We start from the raw sequence: 20,266 nt of genomic DNA, 5'->3' as shown, positions 1-20,266 counted from the left end.
TCGCTATATAATGTAGATCAGTGTCATCAATGCAAATAATTCAAACATCTGTTGTCTTTGTGATTTTATGCTTTTCTGGTAAAATTCTGGCCTTGTTTATAGTACCGTATTTTCCGCACTATAAGGCGCACCTAAGAACCTCTAATTTTCTCAAAAACCGTTTTATAATCCAGTGCGCCTTATATATGGACCAATATTGAGCCACTACGGCAGGCGTGTCCAAATATATGGATTTGTATATGGACAAAGATTTAAAATGGGCCATTCATTGAAGGTGCGCCTTATAATCCAGTGCGCTTTATAGTGCGGAAAATACGGTAGGTGGGTTTTTGGTTGTGCACTTGTCTTTGCCTTTGTTTGTCTGTAATTTATCCAGTTTTACATTTTTCACATGTTCTTGTATTCTTGCACTCTTGTACGCTGCTGTGACAAGAAAATTTCCCCACTGTGGGATAAATAAAGTTCTATCTAATCTAATCTCCCTTTTTCTTTTTACATACATCTGGGAAGCTCTATCTTGTGATGACTACTTTATTGTACTTTGGAAATACCCTTGAACATATTCTGAAATCACACCATACGGCTACCCACAGTTGTAGACCAATTTACTACAGGGACACTAAAAGCTGTTACTTTTATAGACATAGGGGCTCTAAAATTTGGTACTGGGGAGTAAACGGTTTAAAAGCCTCTTAGTGAACATAGAAAAAACAGACTGGTTGTTCACTATGACGCAGCGATGTAAACACAAACTCTATTGCCATTCAGTGGAGAGAATACGGTGGAACCATCACATATGCTACGCTAACTGTCCTTTGAGGAAAACATTGTGAACACGTGTGCCTACGAGGAAAGTGATGCCACATGAAGGAAAATCTTACTACAGAGAGAACTTTAAAACAGCCCTCATGGGAAAATTGCAGCTGCTGAAGACTTTCTGCTATGCTTGCAAGTTTAACCCTTCACAATTAATCTACTTGCATGCAGATAAGAATGAATAAACCATTTTGGGGTCAGTTACATCTAAGCATAGTAGTATTTATTGTCTCCAGTTGCTGTGATGCCACAGTAGCCAAAAATGTAATCAGAGGTTAGATAAAGGGCACTGGCAACCACTGTTGGTCTTGATTGGTCTATCCAAGGAAACTGTCAATGCATTCACTAAAAATAACTATGGTGCATGCATGACTGAAACTGTAATAAATATTCTGCATTAAATAACACTGATCAACACATTTTTGCTAAATATTTTAAACAACAGAGGAACTTTGTGCGCTTATTTCAAATCTGACTTTCTCTGGCACATCAGGTTTTCATAGCACAATAGCAACCGGTGGAATTTTTTTTATATAAATTACAACACTTGGTGAAAATCCATATCATACTTAAAAACAAACAAAAAAAATGCCTGGAAAAAAAATCTCCAAAAACGGACGTGCTAGAAAGTAAAAAGTACATTTTTAAATCAGCAACAAAAATACATTATTGGGGCATCTCAAATTTAAATTTCCTGTTGACCACTGTAATTAGTGTGTCACATTATCTCAAATTTGCCCCCACATTACATAATTGTTACAGTGAATTAAATGATATTAAAAAGTATATTTAATTGTTTCCAATCTCTTGCTTGATGCAGTTCTCACATTGAAAAATAATAATTCCTTCATTTTTTTCCACACAGCTGAAATTCAAACCCAGAAGCTCCAAATAACCATACCACTAACTACAGTCATTAGATGTAACAGAAAACAACAAATCATTTATAATCACAAAGCACTTGAAGGGAAAGGTAAGTGCTAGAAATAGATGAAAAATATACAACTCTACATTTGAACATGCAATATGCATTTAAATACCTTATATAGGTAATATATAGGTATATATACTATTGGTGTTTCTACATGCATACATATTTATAGTGCACTGGCACTGTGACTGCATGACTAAAGATAAGAGGTTTTAAAAAAAAAAAAAAAAGCGAGAGTGGGACAATTTGGATGGTAAAAATAGTAACCCTAAGGTGGCTTTTCACCTACTGGGTGATAAAAGGAGACGAAGTGGGGTTTTGCTGAATGATTTAAATTGCGAAGAAACATTTCAGATAATAACTTTATAAATGGGGACGGACGATTGAATGATTTATCTGTGACTGGATTTGAGTGATTTACTTTCAGTGAATGGAGTTGAAAAATGAGTGAAGGAGAGATAAGTTACAAGGACGAGCTGGGATGCAGAAGACAAAACGAGCGGCAGGCCAAGACTTCATACGAAAAGTATATTGATGGTCTCCTTCACGCCCCAGCAGCTTGCCGTCTTTGGGCCAGTGGGTGAACATATCGGGACATCCTGACTGAGAGGGAAGTAGCCATCAATGGACCCCCTAACTGCTCCTCCTCCTAAATTCTAACACCCTTCTTGGTCATGCCAACTGCCAATCTGTCTGTCACTTATCATTTACGAGTAACACTGTCTTTGAGTCAGACAAACAGTACATCGAGTAAGAGGTGTAAATGATTACAAAATCTAATGCCAAGCCAAAAAGGGAAATCACAGGCTTCAGTTAAAAATTTCTGCCGGATTCCCCATTACGAGCTTTGGCATCATGACAATATGTTGTATACTGTACCATCCAGATTTGGATTGATGTTTTTCCCAAGTGAAAATTGGCATTTAAAAAAAGGACAACAGAGAACTCCTCCTTCATTACTTCTTCAAATAAAAGCTTGGTGCCATTTTTTCTCTTTGTGTTGTGTTGGATGAGGAAATGTGTCATCAATTCTGCTTTTATTTCGCTGAACATTAAAGTGATCCCCAATAACATCACATTTTCTCTTCCCATTCAGCTTTCAACAAAAGGTTGGACACTTCCTCAAAGGATGTTTTTTCCAGTTCTGCCGTCTGTTTTTTTTTTCTTAGCAGTTACTTCCCAGATGGTTTAACAAAGTTAAAACATCTTTGAGTAAGGAGGAACTTATTGATCACTGGAATAGTTATCCAATAGTAGGCTCTTAACTATCTGCTATCTCACAGTTGAATATATATGTAAAGACGATAAAAAATCACATGTGAAACTGGAGGGCAGTCGTCTAATCGCTAATCGTGTTTTTCTATTTAATCGGATTAATCAACTTTGACTCAACTGTCAGCATACTTTGTGTTTAATCACTCCTATTCATTATACTCCTCACATTTTGACATTATGAGACCAAGACAAGACTGAACAATTGATCAACAATACCTCGCCATTGCGAGGATTCAAACAGGATGTTCTCTGAGAATTTTTAGTTGTGAAGGTTCATGTGATAAAACCTGACATTTTGATTGGCTATAAATGTTGCGGCGATTGCGACGCTTATCATTTGAGGCTGGCTAATCAAGCCAACTACAAGCTAGGTTCAAAACAGAACAAATGATAAATGACCCAAATGACCCAGACAAGAATGCAAAGAGACCAATCAGGAGGCTGAGAGCTAGGTGTGAAATACAAGGGCAGGTTGGTAGCTGATTGGCTGGCAGGGATGTGCTGATGAAACACAGGCAAATCTAATAAAAAAATAAAAATATCAAACTACTAAAAAGCCAGAAAGCAAACTGAAACTCAGCTCCTAATTTGAGACTGTTGTTCTGAGTGTTGTTTCATCAATCTGATTTGTTTGCAAATTTGTGTTCAATAATTTAATTAGTTTGTTATTTGTTGTTTTGATTGGTACCTCAAGGACACCATATTGCAGTCTTGTGAGTGTCTGAGAAAAACAGCAATGTGATCTGAGCCAACCAGGCAGGTTCTGCCAATGTGATGTCATGCAATCAAACATATTTAGTCAAACTGACGGCCTTTGGTTTTTTTTTCAATAAAAAAGGCATGGCGCAAAGTCAACATATGTATAAGAAAGATACTAGTTAAAATTGTTATGTCAGAATGTAAACATCCCTAATTCTCAGTAAAAAAGTATTGTGCTTTGAGCGATATCCAGATCTGCTTCTTGATTGTATTGAAAATTAGTAATTCACTAAAACCTATGTATCGCTGCTCATTTCATCTATGCCAGGGATATCAAACTCATTTTTGTTGCGGGCCACATCGTCATTATATTTTCCCTCAGAGGGCCATAACGAATGTCAACGTGTGCTATATACAGTATAGGCTACAAAACAAACTGATGAATAACTAGTTTTGAAATCAGAGACTAGTAAAAACTGTAACTGTAACAAATGGTAATAAAAATGACAAGCAATAGCTCTATTTTTTCTTTTTTTAAAGTGAAGACAATTTGTAATTTTAGTAATGACGATGCAAAATTTGTCTTTGCAGGCCACATAAAATAATGTGGCAGGCCGTAACTGGCCCCGGGCCTTGGGTTTGACACCCACGATCTATGCCAACAGTGTTGGTAAGGTATACTAGGTAAAACAGTGTATCCACTGTTTTATTTGGTTACCTTCCAAAATGTGATCAAACATATTCAAATTAGGGTGGAGCAACTTTCAATGTTATTCCCATGAATCAATTATTGTAATCAAGCCTGATCGCAGCCGCTTGCTGCCGACATGTTCTGCACAATGCTCAATAACGGTGGGCGAAGGAGCAGCGAAAGGAACTTGTCAAGCATGAAAGTAATCAGCAAGGTCGGCAGCGGTGATTGCGGTGCGACTGTCTATTACTCAGACATGTTAGTTTTTGTGCAAGTAGTACAATACATCAGGGGCCTAGCAATCAATATGTCAGCATGATTGATGATTTGTATTATAAAATACATATGTTTAAAAAAAAGACAAGATAATCTTTTACAAGATAAATAAAAAGATTGTACGGTTGATTTGGTATTTGTTTGATCACACCAGTGGATTTTTTAATCCAGTGCAAGAGAAATAAAAATGCAAAATAATACATGCAGAGACAATATTTCTGTACCCAAAATTATAAATGATCAGATTCAGTTGACAATGTCCTACAGGTACATTTTCAACCATTAGTTAGAAATCAAAAGGGAGCATTACTATCTTCGTTTTGGTACAACACTATAAAGTATGTTCAAACTGCAGATATCAAATTGGATATATGCTCATAATGAATGATGTGTGGTTGTTCAGATTACTTTTCAAATGCAACCGCTTTCAGAGTCCGGTGTGAATTTACTACGGCCTAAAGTGACCTGAGCGAGCAGACACAGTTGCGTTCTAATAAATAAAATGCGACCTTGCCTGACTTATACAAATCACTCCAGGCAGGAGATCGCACCCTGAACAAAGAACAGCAGCTATTATTTTAAACCTTGACTAATATTGAAATACAACACAACAACATGCTAACGTGTGGGTTGTACTGGAAAATACAGATATAATACTAATGAAAATCCAAAACAAAAACAAACAAATAATGAGAATAGACATGTACAAGCTGTGCATACAGTATGTGTGTTGCTCTAATTTGCTCTTTCAATGGATGATGTCACTGGCTGGTCTGTTGGACTGAGGAAATCAACTCTCAGTTTTCCCTGTGTGGATTTACAGGGCCATCACCCTCTTATTTTACACTATGTCACATGGAGGGGACAGCGGGAAGGTGCAAAGAGGCAAGACATGACTAAGAGCTGATCCTGACAAATAACTGCTTGTCTCTTGGCTCCGTAAAGAAAGCTATTAGCAGCAACATTGGATACTAAAGTGTGTGTTTAGTTGTCCTCTTAAGTAATCACTTCAAACAGAAACACCAGTCAGTAAAAAAAAAAAATAATATGAGGTATAAAATTTGATTTTTTTTTTTCCCCCCCCAGATACAACTTTGCAATAAGATGCTACTTCTATAGGTTACCAAGTGGGTGCAGTGTGGCGGATTAAAAAAAGGCATTTTGCGCTGTTGTAGGTGTGAACACATTCGACTTGCTTTGCTGCCGATTGAAGAGGCTCCTCTCTTTCCCTTTAAATTCATTTTATGAGCAACACACTGATAGTCCTTGACATGTCAGAATAAGAAACTGCTTTGCTTGTCTCCTGTGGCAGGTCAAAGCACGCTTAGTATGTTTCTAAGAAATAGTGAGCACTTCCACTCCGATCGTTTGTGCTGTATGTCAAAGGAAAACGCCCTCGTTATGCCACAACACCCACCGTGGCGCAGTACGCCCTGTCAAATTTCCAAACAGGCAAAATTAGGCCGAAAAATCAAGATGCGTCAGTTTTTATGCTCCAGCATGTCTGCACTGTACGAGTATGGAGCCCATAGTGCTAACTTATCTGACCTGTTATTATCACACTGCTGCACGGCCTGTAACACCTCCCTGCTGCTGTGACCTGTCCCTTGTGAACAGAGGAGCTTTTGTTTGTTTAAAATTCTCTGCATGATTCACACCAGGACAACATAACAAGCTGCAAGACAAGAACAAGCTTACATTTCACAAGCGGCAATCTGACAGAGTATATCTGCATCCTTTTCAACAAAAGGAACAAACACAACATGCAACTGCAGTACAAGACAGAATTTTCACTAATGTCAGTCAGTGTGGTGACTTCCAAAGCTCCACAATGTAAAATGCGACAAATAACAACGAAGGGATCCTTCAGGGGGTTCTCCGTGTTTTTCAGTATCTTAGCAACCGAAATGCAGCTTTTTTTTTTTTTTTTTTGCTCTGCAGTGGTACAAGAAGGAAAACACTCCCCCCGTTGCGGCAGGTTATAACTGCAACATGCCCGAGAGCTGACAAGCAACACAGGACAGGAAGGAGTCTTAAAAACTCCCCCAAACTAAACTGAACCAAAGTGACACAATAGTCAAAAACTGCGAAAAAACCTTAAAACCACATCTTGGGAGACTCAGGAGGCCTTTATTATACACACACACACACACATACATACACACACACACACACACACACACACACGCACGCCCGCACACACACATACACACAGAAAGCTAACACAGCTAAGTGAATACAGAACACACGCACATGCCCACAAACCATAGCTCTCGTATGAAGATGTCCTGTTGCCATGACGATGGGCGAGGATGTGTTTGCGGAGTCTCCTTCCCCGTTGTATAGTGTTTTCCCTCTTGCTCGCCCACTCAAAGCAGATGCATGAGTATAAAGCTAATCTGCTGTCTCCACCAAGGCTGAATTAATGTGGCCCACTTCTATTCCTCATAAGGAGATGGCAAACTAGAAGATGTTTTCAAACCATGAAACACTTCACAAAGGTCTCGAGTTATTCTGGGGTCGATCAACCCTGCCCTCATCTTCCAAGTAACTGTGCCCCAGTGGTCTGACAGCATCATCTGACCTGTCTCTTAGTAGATATTACTAATTGGTAGCTCGCTCTCGGTGGACCAAAGACCAAATACTCCAAATCACTCGAGCAGTTTTGAACTAAACCAAAGAGATCAGTCATAGTCTTAGCCAGATGTTTTCGGATGTGATAAATATCCCTCACTGTCTCCTCAATGATTTAAACCGTAGAGAGGTTGACAGCTGTGACCACCCCAAGGAGCACTCACATGATTGTACTTTATCTGGGAAGATCACAATTAATTTGTGATGCATTCAAATAAATGGCCTGCTTTTAAAATTAAGGTGGGGGCACATCTAACATCATCATCTGGAAGTTGAAAAATCAAATACGCTATCGAGTGAAAAGGCATTTAATTCTTCGGTCCGTCATTTAATGATGTTGACATAGATGAACACATTTTTATTATTTGTGGTAAAAAATATATTTTTTTAACTACCGTATTTTCCGCACTATAAGGCGCACCTATTAATCTCCAATTTTCTCAAAATCAGACAGTGCGCCTTATAATCAGGTGCGCCTTATATATGGACCAATATTGAGCCACTACAGCAGGCGTGTCCAAAATCCGGCCCAAGGGCCAAATGTATATATCTTATATATGGACAAAGTTTTAAAATGGGCCATTCATTGAAGGTGCGCCTTATAATCCGGTGCGCCTTATATATGGACAAAGTTTTAAAATGGGCCGTTCATTGAAGGTGCGCCTTATAATCCGGTGCGCCTTATAGTGCGGGAAATACGGTAATGAATTGAAATTGGATAATAATGTGCTGCAACACAGTGGTTAGGCACCATTACATTATAGCATGAGCATATTAAAATTTCATTTTCATCCACTTTTAATAAATAAACCGATCCTCACTAAAATATTTGCGTGAAATGAAGTTTCAAACATGAGATACAAGAAAGCTCCAACTGTACTTAAGTCGAATGTGAACATGAAAGACAATCGCAGGACTTTGTAACATAACTTGCATAATAATGTTTGGAAAAAGAAGGGAACTTGAATCAACATTTAACAGATGTTTGCAGCCCAGGGTTCACATTGAGTAGCTCAAAGAGCCATTTCATAGTGAAAAAGAGATAAGGAATGTCGCCTTGCATCTCCATTAGTCAACTGTCTCTTTGTAGACAGCAAAAAGAGACTGATAGGATGGCACAGCAAGAGTAAACAGCGATGCGTCTTGAATTCCAAAGGAGGAACGTTGGATTAAAACCTGACCCATCAAGGTTAAATATATCTTAATAAATTTAGCATTACTGCACACAATTAATCAGAAATCTGTTTCCAGGGCAACAAACACAGCAAATTTATAGGATGAAATAAAATTGGTTCACACACCGAAATGTGTCTTTATTAGTAAGGCTCTCTACTTACAGTACATGCTTGGATTAGATTGTGCAATTGTTTTAGAACGGTAAAACAGAACTAATTCCCCATGAGTGCATGTACCCACAGGCAAACACAAATAGCTTCTTAATTCCAGCCAATCTGATTGAAGGCAGTGCCTCAAAGCCATTACGGGGCTGATTGAAATCAGATTTTGTTGACGTGGAGTTCGATGCATGGGGCTCCCAGGCATGTTATGCACATGGGAGTTGAAATGCTTGATATTAATTAAATCACGCTCAACCGGAGAAAGGATTTTTAATTTTTCTAATGACTCATCAGCACATTATGGGGTAGTTCTCCTGACAACATATGGAATGGCTAATTTGTCTTTTGGAGATTGCAATGTTTGCTTTCCCTCAAGCTTCGGAATGATTTAAAAAACTGCACTTGTTATATTTGGTCTAAAATGTAGTAGAATTGCTGGGGTTGGTATAAATAGACATAAATAGAAATTGTAAATTTTTCTTTAATAGTTTGGAAGACCTTATGTAAATTTTTCTTTAATAGTTTGGAAGACCTTATACAACTGTTGTTATACTGCACAGTGGATAGATTTGTCAACAGTTAGCAATAGCAAGCTACTTGGTGAAAACTGCTCACGATGAAATCATAAACTTTCATATAAACGTATGATAATTACCGTATTTTCCGGACTATAAGGCGCACCTAAAAACCTACAATTTTCTCAAAAGCCGACAGTGCGCCTTATAGTCCGGTGCGCCTTATATATGGACCAATATTGAGCCACGACAGCAGGCGTGTCCAAATATATGGACTTATATATGGACAAAGTTTTAAAATGGGCCATTCATTGAAGGTGCCCCTTATAATCCAGTGCGGTTTATATATGGACAAAGTTTTAAAATGGGCCATTCATTGAAAGTGCACCTTATAATCCGGTGCGCCTTATAGTGCGGAAAATACGGTAATTGAAAATAGCTTGGAATAAGGAAAAAAACGTCAACCGTCATCATTTTTATAAAGTCCACATATTGGCACTTTTCATTTTCCAATAGTTAATTGTTAACCCCATTTTAAAAGTTGTTCAGGATAAGCTTTTGCATTAAAAGCAAGTCTGGTCCTGGGATGTTTCACTTGCCAGCTTGAATGTCATAACTGAAAGCTTTGTAGAAGCCCATTGGACAAATGGAGAGCTCTCCTCATATGCTTGACAATGACAAAAAGAGCAGTATCCGTCTGTATTGTGCATCTGCTCACTCACAGTCTGTTCAAATTGCCATTCACACGTCATGTTTACTCTCGCGTTTGGCAGCCAAGTTGAGATGTGGCCCACGAGCTGTCTTTATATTACAATTCCCAGATGACAGCAAGAGTGGACATATCAGCCGCCAAGAGGTCCACTCACCCAAAAAACATCTTGCAATTGGACACCTGGTTATTTTGAAAACTGAATTTTAACACAAACCTATGGAACAAGTCATGACATGTGGGGAAAAATGAAAAATTCAGCAACATAGCATACTTTTTGACTGCTACGTGACAAAATATAGACATTTTCGCTTTTATAGATACGAGTCAACTGGAGATGATTGTGTTTTACCATCATACAAATTTATATATACAGCACACAAATTTTGCAACAGCTCAACATTACATAACCCAAAATACCAACATGAGTATTTCATCCCAGAGGCAAAAAAAAATAAGCATTTTCATCTCTATCACTTTTAAACAATAAATAAATTGCTTATATGTAAGATTTCCATTTGCCCATTACGTTCAGTCCAATTTTCTGTGACCTTTACTTACCATGCTGTTGAATGTGTAAACCAGTTGTGAAAGAAAAAAGACTGGAAGAATAAATTATTAAAGGGACAGTGTGTATAATGTTTTTATCAGTGTTCATTCAATTTAAATACCACTATTAATTTCAATAATATAAAAAAATATGTTCGATCACATCAACACACTTTTTTAATGAAATCGCAAGTGTAGTAATTAGAAATTTTCTTAGTTGGATTATATTATATTACTTTAATTATATGACTTCCTGCTAGACTCAAGCATATCAGTTTCTTCATCCGTCATGTCAAGGACTATTAGTACACCTCAGGGAATGAGAGAAGCACTTTTGATTGGCGGCGAATCAATTTGGCTATGTTCACGACCACAACAGGGCAAGCCACTCTTTTTCAAAAGTGTTAGCTTGCGCATCTCTGTGAAACTATACATGCACACAAGGAAGGTCACTAATGTAGTGATTATTTGCATTGATGCTTACTTTATTTGTTTGATGTCTGGCACTTTAAAAAGAAAGTATTTTTATTTTGTTCGGCTATTCAGTAAGAGGGAACATCTTAGCTGCAGCTGTTATTGCAGCAGCATTTGAAAAATGAGCCTGTAACAAAAGTGACCCTCCTATTTATGTTCACATTTGCACTTTAGAGCTAGATCATTCATTTTCTTAGTCTGCTTTAAATTTTTTTTTGAAAACTAGAAAATGTATAGTAGGCATTATTTTATTATTTCATATTATTATTATTATATTATATTATATATATATATTATATATATACACATATATTATATATTATTATATTATCTATATTATTATTATTATATATTATATTTTGTTGTAAAAATCTCATTTCATCTCGTTCTCGTGAACTCAATCTTATTAGACATCATCTCGTGGGATTTGTGTCTCGTCCCATCTCTATTATCCATAAAAAAACTAGCACATTGATTAATGATGCAACGCTGCTAATCTATCGTTATGTCTGTAGGTGATAATGTCAAACATGTGCTGCTCAGCGGGTATCACAGCAGCACCACCTGGCCCGATGACCCTGCTCCTTACCACTCAGCAGGATTCTGGCTTGAGCAGCCTAAGATCAGCAGTGAAAAGGGGGAGGGCAGGAGAGAGGACATGCTTGTGTTTGTTGCATCATCACACTGATGGGGCTGTTAGGTCAGCGTCATATTCTCCCAAGGGGGTTGGATTTATACTGAGACCACACTGAGGAGCAAATGTGAAATGGGCGTGTTCTAAACATCTATATGGCAAGTTTTCATTTGCTTTCCTACATCCTAACAAAGTAAATCTAACTATACTACTACCGTATTTTCCGGACTATAAGGCGCACCGGACTATAAGGCACCTTCAATAAATGGCCCATTTTCAAACTTTGTCCATATATAAGGCGCACCGGACTATAAAGCGCACCATTAATGCATCATGTCAGATTTTTAATCCAAATCAAATCATTCTCCATTTTATCTTTTTTATTTCAACTTCAGACGCAACAAATTACGTTATAATCACAAAATAATGATCCATACTCTTTTTGATTCATGATTCATAGTCTTCAGCGGGCCACTTATGATTGATTTTATGACACAATGCTTTGGGCCAGTTTAAATTTAGGCCGGAATTTGGTCCATATATAAGGTGCACTGGACTATAAGGCGCACTGTCGGCTTTTGAGAAAATTTGAGGTTTTTAGGTGCGCCTTATAGTCTGGAAAATATGGCACTTGAACTATTTCTAACATTTCCATCACATTTTTTTCACATTTCAGACCACACTCATGCCAAATTCACCTGCAGTCACCTGGAAACTCGAGCCTATCCCAGCTGAATAAGGCCATAAGGAGACGCTCACTAGATTTATCACCTGGCAATCACAGTGCTGACACATGGCGACAGACATCCATTCACACTCACATTCTCAGCGAGTCGTCAGTGAAGCGGATGTGTCTGTTTTTTGGGCTATCGAACTGAAAGCCAAGTGTTCCCAAAGCTGAAACTTTTCGCCAAGAAGCAAGGTGATAACTAGTGCGGCACTATGCTGCCAAATCATTTGATTAAAATTTTGGCAATGTCATGGGCATGTCACATTGATGATTTATCTGCCGCTATTAATAGTCAAGCAGTAGGGGAGTGGGTGTAATTGCATTCTTGTGGTGACTGACTGCGTAATGCGGTGAGCAATAGTAGGAGGTTCAAAGCTGTTTTCGAAGTGGCTGAGATTCCACCGAGCATCGCTGTACTCTATTTATCGGAATACTCAAAATAATGCACAAACCCCCTTGTCACTGTATGATAATCATTATATTGAGCAGTATAAAAACTATCCATCCAAATATGTATGAAATATAATATGCCCAACGTGTACAGAGTATAATATGCCGACTGGTATGCATATGTATGAATAAAAAGTACATTAAAATGTGAAGGGGAATTAGAGACTTTAAAATAATTAAAGCTGTTAACTTATGTAAATGTTCTCTTTACATTCTGTAGTGTAGTCCCATATTCAATGTTATTAGCATTAGTGCAAATTGAGCGTTATAATGAGCAGATAATCACAGCGTATACAGTATATAGTAGATATGCTAAATGCATACTGATTTAACATAATGCGTGTAATAAGTTCACTCTAACATTATTGTACCGAGTCCTAGAAGTAATTATTTCACAGACAGTGAAGAGTTGTTATATGAATGAATGGTGATTGGTATAAAGGAAGATCATATTGCACATCAAAAAATACAGAGACACTAAATCATGAAAAATGTTAACCCATGCAACAGATTGAAATATTACATGTTTACTTTTATGACTACCACTGAAACTGTGTACTTGTTTCATGTAAATGAGGTAATACTACATACCACGGAGCAGTTGTGTAATCATAAATTCTGGCTTGCATAATTTGAATAGAGTGAAGGTCACAAAATAGAATAAAATCCACTGAACTGTCTTGCTGTTAGTGCACCCTAAGAGTAAAAGAAAAAATATGCCATTTGAAAAATATTCTTGGTCATGATGGAGAAAAGTATTTACTCATAAACCTGTAAAAATGTAAGAGTAGCTGGGGCAAAACCAACTTGACATCTTCAAGGGCTTCAGTTCAATGCAAACGTATCCACAACCAATTTTTGCTTCAGCTGCCGCTACCGTCATCTTTCCACTTTCAGCCCCTTGACAAATTTCCTCACTGGTCTGACTTCATCATTCTCTTTGTTAATTCTCAAAGCCACGATGACTCATATTTGCCACGGCCGAGCTTGCGCCTTTTGAACCCATCTCCCATGGTATCTTGCCTGGAGGGAGCAGAGTGAGTCTTCTTCTCATTGGAGGTCACGTTCGTCCGTCGCAGGTCTCTGCATCTTTATTCACTACACGTCCTAAAATTCTGTGACAGCCGTGTCTGCACTGGAATATATCTCACAGTCATAATGACCAGTTCCACTGCTTTGGATCAAGATTTTAAACTTACTAGTCAAATCATTTTTTTCACACAAGTCACTGATGGTGTAATCGGTGGTTCCTCTGCTTGATGTCTGTGAAAGCAGTGTTGGTGTAAAATTTCAGCGTGAATGATTGTCTGCTTAATATGGACCAGCCACCAGTCCTCGATGATACCAATCCGACAAAAATTCTAAATTTGGTCAGGCTTGAATTGGGACTTAACTACACATCTGGCACGGGGTTTCAAATTATTCAAGTTATTCAAACTTCCAAGGCCAAATTCCAATAAGTGGTCATTTTATGGGTGCAAATAAAGTATGAGATAAATACCTAGTAAAAAATGTTTAGGGTTTGATTTATGATGCACTCCACAAAATTAACGGCAAAACTCTGCAGTTCTACTCAGCTTTTTGCTTTTCTGTCAACCAGCAACTTTGCTGTTTTGCTTTACTTTCAGTGGCCTCGATGCCGTTTGTAGCAGTTGCAGCAGCTGTTTTCAGCCGAAAAAGAAAATGCTGAGCACATGAATGCAAAAAGACAATTAGCAACTCACAATTGAAGACAAAAAAAAAAAGGCAATGGGCTAAGAAGTAAGTAAATGTTTCTCCCCTAACTGCATGCTAAATAACCACATTTGCCTAAGTTGACAAATTAAAGTTGCTTTAAAGATAACACGGTGGAATTTTCCACAGTTTTCTATCCTGTTAGTCTTTTTAAATCAATACTTTTGAACTCTTCCAACATTTTGTTTTGACAATGCAAGCCATCACGACAACTCACTGTGTCAGTAAATCTTTTCCAATTTTAGCTCTTCACCACTTCTAACATCAAGCCTATTTGGTGAATCATTGTTGCGTGCCGCATAATTAGTAGACTTATGAGGAATCTCTGAGTAAGCATTATGTTAATGCGTTCCGAATCTCAGTCACTTTCGACTTTGACTCAGCTCCTGCAGGAAATAAGATTGTTTGTAAAATGAGACCATGAATACAGGAATAAAACAAGAGACAAATATGAGAGGATAACAAAACGGTTAGTTTTTGTTTTTTTTAGGTCACTGCAGAGAATGGTGCAAAGTAAAAATATGAAAATTTTTGAATGAAGTGACCAAGTAGCTTGTAATTTATTAATACTTGTGAAGCAATGTGATAGAAGAGATGGAATTGGGGTCATTATTCCCAAACATTAACTGGCCAAGCAGCAGAATATGGAGGTTGAGGGGGAAAAAAAAATCCATCCGTTTGCAACTGCTTGCAACCATGTTCAAGAGGCGGGGTACCTACGCCAGAGCCAGTTCACGAGTCAGTCGTAGAAGAAAATAAGTCTCTCATTAAATTGCAGAACTCAGATTAGAGGGGAAAAAAAATAAGCAGCACTCCATCCGTCCCCTCATCCCCAAACCTCCCAACTTGTTTTGATCTTCCTCCTTTCCGCTCCCACTCGCCCACCACTGCAAAAACATGCACATGTGCTCGTCTGTCCGCCCACGTAAACCGCTGGCATGGGTGATTTCCCAACACCAGGCAAAATTTGGATAGGCGGGGGTTTATGCAAAGACACAAAAATGACTGCAGCTCTGCTGACAAGAGGTGGTGTCTCCATGGCAACTAAGGGAGCAAGGCCCTGTGATGCGGTGTCAAACATAGGATTTGAAACCTTTCAAAAGAAAAGAGATGCGGTGTGGCGGTCTTAATGACAGGATGGGGTCAATAAAATTGAGTTGGGCCAGAGCTTGCGCTATATCAAACACTCTATAAAGTAGATATTGCAGACTACCGATGCCTAATATTAGCCAAGCCTCCTTTGCCACATAGCAGTATCAACATTTCTCCTCCAAGGTCTTCTTTTCACACCGTATTTTTTTTTTTTTTAAATGACCACATCATTAAAATAATTAAACACAATTTGTCACTAAAATAATACAGCCACTAAAATAACTCAATTGACCGCACATCACATCGAATCAGAGCCAATACAGGAGCTCCATCGCAAAATCTGCTTTTAAAAAAAGAGTTTAAAAAAATCACCGATTTTAAACATCAGAGGTACTGTTTAACACTATGTGCATCATTATTGCTTTTTTATCGTTTGTAATATCTTTTTAACATTTAGTCATTAACAGAGTCCATTAAAGCACCATATAAAAAAAAGGGCTAGGAAGCGAAGCAGGGGAGAACATAGCGAAAAGATATTGAGAGTATGCTTTGAGTTTACGTACTAAAATTATTACATTGGAAGGTACAATACTTCAATGAATTATGAAGTTGGTGGTTAGTTTACGAGAAAAATCCACATTGTTATAAGGACAACAGATTATTTAGTTCCCTAACTAAATAATCTGTTGTCCTTAGGTTAATGAAAAAAATGTGCAGTAACCAACCATACAGCTGAAAAGTGGGATTTATGATAATATGTTTAGTCTTATTTATTTATATTTGTAAAAGAAAAACAAACATATTCTAAAAAGAAAAAACAAAGAGGTAAAGGTACAAATTATTTCTTTATTTACTTATGAACTCTGCTTAGGAGCTTGTTCACAGGCGGAACATTTATTTCACATTTTAGTCTCGTTGACCTTTGGATTTCAAGATCAAATTGCTTCTTTGAAAAAAAAGCAGAAGGTTTCAGTTATGAGAAAGCAGACACCTCCATTCTAATACTTAATAATTTGCTACACCAGATGAAAGTTTTAACAAAGGGATCTCACTGATTATAATTTTGTGGTTTGTATCTATAACATTTTATTAAGTGTCTATTCTGAATCATGTTAAAATGTTAGACTCAAAACTGTGGGTGCCATATGAAGAAAAATATGACTTGGAAGCAACTACTTCACTGCCAAAAATAAGAAATACTATTTAGAGTTTAATGAGTAATTGATGGTCATCATGATGGTGCCGCCGCGGAAGTCAGGAAACTTGAATACAAATTCTCACTCACTCACAAAGTTGGTACAACAGCCATCCGTTTTTATACAGAATATTATTTATCATTTAGATTCCTCGTTTAGGTCGTGGGTGAGCTATAAAATGTTCACACAGATTCGTACCAACGGTTTTGCGTAATGGTATTGTGATAATTGCACCACCATTATAATAAACCATTTTGTGGTTTAAAGTGTTTTAGAGATTTTCTTACACAATTTTGGTGAGAACAGGTTGTGTTAGGAGAGAACCTTGCTTTGATTCAACTTTTTAATGGCCTCCAACATGCTTGTGCGTGTACGCTCGGGTTTTGGGAATATTTTCCAACGGGGAAAAGTCGATGCAGTCAGTTGGACACTGATTGAAGTCAAAAGCATTAACCCAACAGACAGAGCGCGGCTGACAATCGTTTGTGCTTCACACGGTCTCATGAGCGTAACTGACACATCACAAACGCTCTAAAATGACACTTTTGACACCAGCGGCTGATCACTGCCAGTGGGTGAGATGCTGCAGCCTATTGTGGCTCGACTGACCATTCAATTTTGGCAACATGCTGCGCCACCATCTGTGTTCATCTCATGTCATGCAAAGAAATGAGAACGAGTGTTACCTCTCGCAAAATGTCAGTTGTCATTCAAACCTCATTCATGTCAAAACATTTGACAAGTCTCTGCATGATTGGGATCGGTTATCATGGCCACCTGAGGGGCATTTCGAGACCTCCCTGTGGATCACAAGGGATTATAAACCACAAAGACCCACATTCAACATTTATTCATGTTTTCTTTTCATCCTCATCTCATCTTTTCTTCTATTTTGTGTGCCTTGAGAGTTGTATTTGCGTCACTGTGCTCTATTGTAGGTGTATTCCAATGGATCAATAGCTGCCATCGCTCAGGGCCCACTAGGGGGCGCTGTTCGGGTGACTCCCTACGGAGACATGCTTTAGTTGCAGCGTCAGTGCTTCGTCAGCAATCTCTTGAGGCCTTGCTCCAGCTCTGAGCCAATAGTTTGCTTGCCCTGTTGTGGCATCTCTGCACACATTGGGCTCTCTATATGCTGGAATATCTTAATAAAAAAAAATTCTAATTACTTTGGTCTAAAATATAACATAATATTGATTATATCCTGGATTAATTCATTCCGATATGTTTACAGGGAATATAACATTCAGCAGAAGGGCAACAATTTGCCCTTGCAGTGGTTCAGCGACTTAAAGATGAGTCATCACCTATTTGAGATTTGCTTTCTTTTAAATGTGACCATGATTTTGTTGGTTACTAAATGCACATTTGCCACTACTAGCATTTGTATTCACAAGTACTTCACAACTGTTGGCGAAGCAAATTAGCCCCCTGTCTCCTTCCCGTCATTCCGCTCTTAAATCCGACAGTGAAAGCTTACGTGTTCCTCTAACAATTCAAAATCACATCACATCCAACATTCAAACTCAGGCAGAACAAATGTCAAAACCTCTTAGCCACTTTGGCTAAATTGTTCCCTTTGTTGCTCTCACTGAGCCATATAAAATTATGGAAATTAAACTTTGCAATCTGCCTGTGGCAATATTTCACACGCTTTCACAGCAAGAGCTTCATGTCAAGATACGAAATGATGACAAGATATTTGACAGCTGCTTTAATTGTTTACTAACCTCGGGGTTCGAGTGACCATGACTGTTGGTGTCACAACAAGTCTTAAATCTTTGTATGTTTACATCCGTATTGCAGTACAGTAGTCACTCTGGTAAACACCGACCTAAATTCCGAAAACAAATATGGGGAAATATAGCAAGGTCACTATGTAACAAACCATGACAAACACGCTAATCGAATCAAAGCTAAGGAAAACACATTATGAAAGCCAGCTGTTGGGACAATCAAATTCAAACACTCGTGAGTCATTCATCTTGTTTAAGAAGTGAATGTGACAGCATCATTCTCTGTGCTTCAACAGATGTATTCGTCCCGCTCTTGTTGCACTCTGATCCCCTATCAGGTTTTTGAAAGCATCGGAGATGATGAGACTAATTTCTATCCTGTTATTGTCAGCCACGTTAATGGAAAGGAATGCAATGAATGAATTTGCATTTTGAAAAATTGACATTTTGGAAAAATTGCATTTTAGAAATATTGAATTTTGGAAAAGAAAATTCATACCTGAGAAATATCAACCTAAAAATATCAAATGCTGTGTGCCATTAGTTCTCGTAACACCACGTAACACATTATTCATCCAGAGTTTTCCGTAATGGTCCCCATTAGCTATTCTGGCTGACTTTAGGCGAGGGGCAGGGAACTTCAATAGACAACCATTAGACAATTTAGAGTCATCAATTCCTGTTAATGAGTTTTGTGCAAAAATGCCACAAGTCTTATGCAAAAAAAAAAAAAAAACCTCAAAGGTTATGGCTGCAAGGGCAATCTGAGCCTACTGTTTTTGCCGGAAAGGACAAGCAGTATTGTCTTTTGATCATCAGCGGCATTGTTACTCTCATATCTTTAAACATGCAGCTTCCTAAGCTGAATTCATTTAGGATGGTGACACTGCGGAAAAGCACAAAGTTGCCACACTTGTGCAATAACAATGCATATGGGCCCGCTAATAGAACAGCCAGGGAAGTTTGTTCAACTTTGTTTAAAAGGATTATTGTGAGGAAAGAAGTGCCTGGTCTTGACAGATAAACAGGCAGGCAGTTGCAGGAGTGTGGTGAGGAGATTAGTTTTGTTTTCAGTCATTTGTTTCAAAATGTCTGTGGTGCTCCCAAGGCCTGGAAATCCTTATTTATAGAGGCTGTTAAGATGATAGTAAACGTCTTCATAATCAGAGAGTTGCTTTGAGATAAGCACCATCAGGCATATGTCATTTTTGGCCCTCAAGAAGTGAATGGCCTTTATATGTCGAAAGTGCAAACATCAGGACACATAAAACGTCTTCAGTTTATTTATTGGACGACACAGTGTTTCATTATGTCACAAGTACTTGAGATAAAAACAGGTATTCCGGTACCACACATTCATTCTTGGTGTACAATCTGTGAATTATGAATGTGAACCACAGATGGTCTTTGACTCTTTTAGTAGTGCAATAGTCATATTTTACAAATTCATGTACGCCGCCACATGGCCTTGCATCATGTGAGAAAGCACATAAGATGCTTTTCTGCAATGGCTCTTCTAAAAGCGCCCACATGCTGTTTTGTATATGGACTCTCGCAGTCTTAATACAGGATCTAGCCTCATGGGAACATAACACACAGTCGGTGTGAAACACAGCAGCAGGAAAGTAGGAGGAGGCCCCAAGGATAGATGACAGCAAACCATTCGGTGAATCCAAACAACATTGCGGGAAATCCGATGTTCATTTCGAGTATCAAGAGACCCCTGAGTCGTCAGCAAGGCGGTGTTACAGACTTACTCATCTAAGCAATGGTAATGGCAAACTCAAA

The 20,266-nt window shown here is 38.2% G+C and overlaps 1 protein-coding gene across 8 annotated transcripts in view; it reads right to left on the bottom strand.

Moving 5' to 3' along the window:
* Window positions 1-20,266, bottom strand: part of dlgap2a (discs, large (Drosophila) homolog-associated protein 2a) — a 95,749-nt gene that overhangs the window by 53,504 nt on the left and 21,979 nt on the right. The window lies entirely within an intron of this gene.

This window comes from Syngnathus scovelli, chromosome 14 (genome assembly GCF_024217435.2).
Source record: "Syngnathus scovelli strain Florida chromosome 14, RoL_Ssco_1.2, whole genome shotgun sequence".
In the NCBI taxonomy this organism is placed as follows: domain Eukaryota; kingdom Metazoa; phylum Chordata; class Actinopteri; order Syngnathiformes; family Syngnathidae; genus Syngnathus; species Syngnathus scovelli.
This window is presented reverse-complemented; position numbering and strand designations above follow the sequence as displayed.